We start from the raw sequence: 8,104 nt of genomic DNA on the forward strand, positions 1-8,104 counted from the left end.
GTCTAGCATTTTGGATTTGTTTGCCAGTCTGCATTCCCTGCTATCCCCTGCACATACATCCATAAGTGCCTGCATCCTGATAAATTATAGCAGCTAGAAACAATTCCTTCACCATTCTCTCTTTTTCTTATTCTTATTCTGTTAATAATAATAATAATAATAATAATAATAATAATAATAGACTCCACCATTCTGGAACTGCAGGTGAAACAACAAAAATAGGCCACAAACTCTTGCTAGCAAGATTGACAGGAACTCTTTGAAGATGGTTGAGAAGTCCTTATCTGAAAGAATTGGCTCAAGGAAGCATATAACCAATTATTAAGGAAGAAATAACACACAGGACTTTTTTTTTGTGGAGGTTAGTAATGTGCATGCAAAACTATAAACCACAATACACTGGGCTGAGTTTACACATAAATCTTTAAATTAATCCAATGTATATGATTTTCATCAAATTGTGGCATGGTGGTGTAGTGGTTAGCATTGTTGCCTCACAGCAAGAATGTTCTGGGTTCAAACCTCACAGCTGATGGGGGCCTTTCTATGTGGTTTGGATGTTCTCCCCGTGCCTGTATGGGTTTCCTCGGGTGCTCTGGTTTCCCCCACAGTTCAAAGACATGCAGATTAGGTAAAATACCCAGCCATTGGGATTGTACAAGAAAGTGCATACTTGGCACTGGTCCCAAGCCTGGATAGATTGGGGAGGGTTGCATCAGGAAGGGTGTATCAAATATGCAGAACAGACCCACTGTGGCAACCCCTAATGTACAGGAGCAGCCAAAAGAAGAAGAATATATGATTTTCATCAAAGTTTCACTATATAGTGTTTACTTTTTGGGTTCTTGAGGTTTTTATTGTCACGGGAATTGAACATTGAATTGGAATGAATTCAGCTAATGCACTGTTTGTCTAATATATGCAGTTATGCAAGGATTTGAAGGGAAGCATCTCTGCCTTTTTGAAGTCAGCATACATGCTATAAGCCTTGCTGTTCAGCCACAACCAAGTTACTCAAGGCAGTTGATTCTATGAGTATAGAATATACAAAATTATTCACATAATTAGAGAAAGTAAGTTTGGTTCAAATGTTTCAAACAGAAGGTAGTGGTGTTTCTTAAGGCTCATATGAGGATGCAGGTGTTTTGCCAGAAAGCATTATTGCACTCCTTTTTAGTTTACTTGCGCTCATTCTTAAATTCGACACTATATTTTACCATTGGTATGCAGTTAAAGGAGCTAAAAAGTTTGGGATTTGCTTCATGTGGTGTCCGAATTACTAGATCTAGCTCTAAGGCATAGTCTAGTCACTATAAAACAACAAACAGTGGCTAATGTCAAAACAAGTTTATGATGTCCTGCTAAGTAGCCTTGGTTGTTTGTTGTTGCTGAATTTAGTTAGCTTACAGCTGTTGGGTTCCATGGTTTCATTGCTGTCCACATTGAATCTGTCTGGGACAATAATAGTTATTGGCAGTTAAAACATTGAGCAAACCAGGAATTTGCTTCATGTGGGAGATTCCTAAATCAAGCTTTGATGGCGTGGTTGAACATAATCACAACTTGTGGGTAATGTCAAAACACTGTCTGTCTGTATTTGCTGTGGAGTCACTAAATACACCTACGCTTCCACTTAACTGGTCAGAATAAACATAAAAAAAATAAAATCAGTATTCAGTATCCAGATAGAGATGCAGTATTGTGGATGCCTTCCGTTATACTCATATGTGCTTTTTGAACACCTCATTCCAGATTTAGTGCCCCTTTGGCGCAGCTGAGCATGGTATATTATTATATCTACATTCACTGGATATGAGCAATCGCACACTCTGATTGGCTACTCTATGTCTAGGCTATCAGCTCATATCCTGTGAGTATAGAAAAACAAAATGGTGGAGTGTTTTGCTGAACCAACCGTGGACGAAATAAAAACCCTACTCAAAAACAAAACCCCAAAATATTAAAAAAGTAACAAAATATGCTATGAAAGTATTTGATGGTAAGAACGTATCTTTTTTAATTTTTCAAGAATTATTGTTCATATTATATCATTTTTCACAAATTGCTACTGTCATTCCGCCGGTTTGCTTACATTCTTTGCAGAAATCATTTTATCAGATGTTTTGTATCAGGTTTTTATTTATCGAATTTGCAAAGAATAAAAATGCCCTGTTTCTCAAAATCCAGTGAATGTGGATATAATAAAACAGTTATTCCACTCAATCTTGTCGTACATGGTTTATAGCCAACTTGGTGCTACGCACCTCATCAGCTATTAGCTCATGTACGACTCAATTTCATGGAATAACTGTTAATTATACAATAGTTAGTTCCTGTCCACTAATCTGATTGGTTGAACAGCATCCAAGAGTGCTTATAGCCGCACTACGACGTTTCACTGTGTGCATCATTCCTCTCATCTGTTTCTGCCATGTTCAATTCCACTTCTTAGTTGAAATGTATTCACAACATCATCACAAACATTGCAAGTGATACTTTTCAGGAATATAAATTTTGACTTAAAGCTCATCAGATGAAAATGAAATGGAAGAAGGGATGACCATTTTCCCAGAAGCCACCTTTAACAGGAATGTACAATTCAGTATGAGCAAGGTAGCCGGCTAGCCAACTTAAAGTGAGTGTGGCTTCTTTGGGATCTATTTCCACTAGCAAAGTAAACGGATAATAAACAGAACATAGGTCATATTGTGTCAAAAATGTCAGATACTTGATATTAATTTCTTGTTTAGAGAAAAAAGGTTATATAAAAAGCAATATTGCACTTGCAATCGTGGTTATCCTGAATATTGGCACAGCTGCATATACAACTGACATATGCAACTATGGTGAAATCACAGCTGTGTCTGATATTCAGTATGACTGCACTGTTGCTCATAGGATATTGCTTAAATTACCTCCCCTTCTTTTGGAGCATGCCTATGGGGATTTGTCCACTCAGCCACTGATGTTGGCTGATGAGGCCTGGGGCACAGTCAGTGTTCCATTTCATCCCAGTCATGTTCAATGGGATTGAGGTCAGGATCCCATGCAGGACAGTCAAGTACTTCTACCCTAACCTTGTCTTCTGTCGAGTTACATGTCAATCCTGAGACACCAGTGATCCTGACCCCTTCTGCTCCTCGGACCTGCTTGATCCATCCTGATGCCCGACGTCTGGCTAGAGTCTCATCACATCACTCCTGTGGAGGATGGCCCCATATGGACAGTTGAAAATTGTGCTTGGAAGATAGTTCTGGACACTTACAGTTTTGCTATGATGGCTGAGGACTACAGTTGACATGATAACTTTAGGACTGCAGTTGTCATGAACAGTTTGCACTCAAGTTTCCATCAGTGAACAGTTTATAACTTCAACAAAACAGACTTCATGTTAAAACTATAATGAATTTCCTGGTTACACAGTTGCACTTTGTGACTATATAGGACACAGTTATAGAAGCAAGTTATTTCTAATCACGCTATCTGTTATCACCCAAATGAGGATGGGGTGATAACATCCTCAGACTCCCTTTTGAGTCTGGTTCCTCTCAAGGTCTCTTCCTTATGTTGTCTGAGGGAGTTTTTCCTTGTCACCATAACCACAGGCTTGCTCATCAGGGATAAATTAGGGATAAAATGAGCTCATGTTTAAAGTCTTTAATTTTCTGTAAAGTTGCTTTGCGATAATTTGTTGTTAAAAACAATATACAAATCAAATTGACTTCATGGACTTCGTTTTGTGCACAGGGGCATTATCATGGAGCAGGTTTGGGCCTTTTAGTTCCTGGGAAGGGATATTATAATTCTACAGCATCCTATATAATTGCATGCTTTCAACTTTGTGGCAAAGGTTTCAGGAAGGCTCACATATGGGTGTGATGGTCAGGTGTCCGCAAACTTTTGGTCCCATAGTGTATTTGGAGCACTAAACATATACAGATAGTTATATTAATATACATACATATATTTGTGTACACTTTTAGAAAAAAAAATTGTGACTGTTGCCAGTTTGGTCCATATAATGCCAAAACTATTTAAAATGCTATACAGCATTGATATCATTGAAAAATAAACTGCTGTACATATTAAATACAGTACATAATTATTTTTAATTTATGTAGCTTGTGGCTATGTGGCTGCTTTACATCATTTAAATGCACATTATGTAAGAGTATACAGATTATAAGAGTACTATATAGCTTAAAGTATAACTTCATCCCCCAGCTCTAAGCCTAACTCCATCGACTGCATAATTTTGAAAAATGCTAAAAAATGGGCAAGGGGTTTGGGGGTGGGGATAATAATGAGTCTTAAGCAGCATATCTTTGAAACTGAGCGCAGTTTCACAGACTCCCACTCAATTAATGAGAAGGTGTTAGCATTCTTTTTTAAAATAAAAAAAAGAAATCATGATGTGGAGAATTAGCAAATGTTTGACTCTACATCAGCATCAGCCTTGTAAGGTTCAGGGTGATTTTAACCAGTAGATGGTGACTTGAGACATTTTCAACCCATAAAATTAGAATTTTTTTTAAAATAAAAAAAAAAAATGGCAATTTTGTCAATATTAACACCAGCACTGATGTGTTTCATCACCGTGTAATCATATCATTTAACATGTTAAAGTGTGCACTACCTCTTTAATCAGAAATCTCATCATTGTCATTGCGACAAGAGGATTTCTCAAACTCTCCTGACTCTTGCTCTCCATTCATCTCTATCTTCCATCAAGGTTGGTAAATCTTCAACTAAACACATGGCATCATGCGACCTGATCAATGTATGTCTTCTTAGGGCGACTAACTGGTTTTTGGCCATACAAGGGTCTCCACAGAAGGACATCACGAACAACCTCATCTTTGCTATGGCATGAATGACCAGGCAGACATACCTGTAGTCTTCATTCTCAAAGAACACAAGTTACTCTTGGAAGGTTTCCATAGAGGTCTTCAGTTGTATGGTGTGTTCTCCAGTCAACATTTAAGATGGCACTTAGCATTCTTGTGTATGTCCCAGCTAGAGCTTTTTCTAATTGACGGGTCAGAGTCCATGATGTTGAGCCATACAGTAGCACAAATTCAACAGCAGAGCTAAAGAACTCCCATTTCAGGTCTTTTGGGAGATTTGACTTCCAAATATTGTCTAGTTTTTTCAGAGTAGTCCAAGCTTTGATTTTTCGTATCTCCATATATTTTTCAGAGGATTGTATATTACTGCCAAGATACACAAAATCATCAACAGAATTGATTTTGCTCCCATCCATAGATTTCATTGCACCATTTTGATTAAAGCTGATGAATTCTGTTTTCTTAGCGTTTATATACAGCCTGTACATAAACAGCTTGCAAGTGGTTTCCCGCAGAGTTCAGAAACAGCTTGCCACACACCGATCAATAAATTGAGAAATGTAGCTACCCAACAGCCAATCAAAAAATAGCATTGTTGTCGCGGCGACCGCCCTTTTTGTCAGCCGGTATGCAAGCGCGTTAATTACTCACCTGCGCGCAATCAAGGAGAACAAAGCGACACGCTGACTTCCTGCTCGGGTGCGAAGACTGAACAGCAAAAAAAATAGGCTGCTGCAGCGCGAAATACAAACTCGATCACTTGCCGAGCATTTTGTGAGGCTGTGTAGAAGTTTTACCATTGTCAAGATCTGAACAGACAGCCGGTAAGCTCGCGTTTATTTTTATTTTGTTGTGAACATGGGCGCCGCCAGGGGGGGAAAGGTTAGAACAATTCTAGGGGCCCAGCACTGCCATGGGGCCCTTTAAGGGGCTGATAATATGCTTTTAATGATTTTAATAAGACTTTTGAAATAACAACAATGCAATATTCCATCTGGTAAAATGAGCTAATTGAACAAGGTTGTCTATTTCTTGAGTTCTTCAACATATTGTCATTTAACCCTCCCCCTTTTGCGAAATGGTACGGTCCAGTTCTGGTAGAAGCGCGATGCGTTAAATCTGTGTGCTGATCAGTGCAACGCTACTTGCTGCTGTGTCGCGGTGCAGCAGCCAGCCAGCCAACAGTGGAGTGCATACAGTCTATGATCACTAAGAGTGGCTATCAAAAACATAAAGAAAGGCAGCTGAAAGCTGAGAGGGACCGGAGAGGCAGGCAACTGGTCACTCAGTTTTTCCCAAAGGAAGGTAGCTATCGCTCACGTGTGTTCAAAATATTAGCGAATGGTAAATGAACAGTATGAACGTGGTTGGATTAGCCTATCAAGAGAACACTTTTGCAGTTTGTAGAGTGACATTTTTTCCATTTTAATAACTGAACTGACTTGTGTGATAAACAAGATGAAATATTATGTTATGCTGGTGCTAATAACTAGTGCTAATAGCCAGTTTCATAACTAATGGCGTGCCCAAATATGCACAGTTTCAGCCTCAGGGGGACCTCCGCCCTACCAAACCACTGAACCCCCCTTTGGAGAAGGAGGTAAGCAGCAATACAACCCATAAATGCTTTAGGATTGAAGTTTTTAATGAGCGAGCGCCATATACAGTTTGCTAGATTAAAGTGTTGCTACTGTAATAATGGACACCAGTCAAGTGTTTGACATGGTTATGTGTGTGGAATGTTCACACGTTCTAAACCATTGGTTTCAAATTGAGGAGCTGGAGAAAGCGCAGCACACATAAAAGAGGGATAGAGGTTACAACATATGAAGAAATACGTACGTAATTGAACAAAATTGAAATGTCACTCCATGTCACTTTGAAATAAATTTATAATAAGATGTTTCCTGTCTTTTATGGGTAACATTTGTAAGGCTACTGAGTATAGAGTTCATTTAAATGCACCAAACTTGAATGCATCAAACTTTTTCATGCATTAACTAACTTGCATGCTGGGTAGAAAACTTTTTCTATGATTTATTAGCAGTCACATCACACATTTCACTACCAATTGTCCTAGCACAAGAAGGCATGTGGCAATATCTTGAATTTTCATTTGTGATTGTAAATGCACCAGAATTAGTCACTGACCAGTTTTCATCTAGTCCCTGGTAGGTTAATACATAAAATGTAATAACAAAGTCACAAACTCAAGGTCCATGGGCTATCAAAAGTCAAATAATGACAATAGTGCAATTGTGATGAGGGTGGGCAAAGTTGGGGGACCCAAAATTCTAATCTTTCATGGGGCCCAAAATTTCTGGCGGCGCCCCTGGTTGTGAATGCGAGAAAATTGTTGCGCTGACGGGGCATTGAGATGCGGGGAAAATGTTTGTGTTTGTAGCGTCTTAAGGTTCAAATATTCACATGGTGCTTTATGTAATTGTTGGCTGGTAAGGGTTATTGCAACTTGCTTTGTTTGGTCCAGTAAAAGGTGTGGCAACTTGCTCGGTCTCATGTTTGAAATGGCCCAATTTAGATGTGGTTTGATGCGTGGATATTATTGTGCTGAATCCTTGGGTGCCAGTGAAGACATGGTTTAAAAGCATGTATCTTTTTCTACTTGCATACAGTGCATGTTTAAAACGAACTGGAAGTATTTCATTGCTAAAATATTCATGGTGGATATGGTTTGTAAATATGTAGGTTGGCTTGTTACTTGGTAACTCATTTATTGGGTTTAGTAACTTGCTTAATTCATTATGGCCCTTGTGGTTAAAATGTATTTTAATATTTTGATGCATTTACATTGAAACAATTCATTCAAAATCTGTCTTAAGTTAAAGTAAATTCTATCTATTTTCACATATGTATTTAATGTTAAGCTTTTGATCATTTTTTGTGTAACTGCTTTTATAAAAAGAAAACTGTGCAAATTGGTAAATGGATGGTGTTTGTCTTTTAAGGCTTTTCACCTGCAAAGGAAAAAAATAAAAGGAAAAAGATGGAACAAAGGTCTGGTTTGAGTGAATTCCAGTTTTAATGTTCAGCATTGGTATTACCCTTCAAGTGTGGGATAAGCATAGCAAAGGAGCAAAACACTTGACAGTTGTATCCGGGTAAAATTTACGTGAACTTTCCGAAGAAGACGATGCGGTGAAGTGCAGACGGACACACATTGGAGGACACGGGAGTGCCATATTTGATGAGTAGCCTACAGTACAGTAAATCATCTCATCTCATCATCTCATCTCATC

Source organism: Neoarius graeffei, chromosome 6, assembly GCF_027579695.1.
Source record: "Neoarius graeffei isolate fNeoGra1 chromosome 6, fNeoGra1.pri, whole genome shotgun sequence".
In the NCBI taxonomy this organism is placed as follows: domain Eukaryota; kingdom Metazoa; phylum Chordata; class Actinopteri; order Siluriformes; family Ariidae; genus Neoarius; species Neoarius graeffei.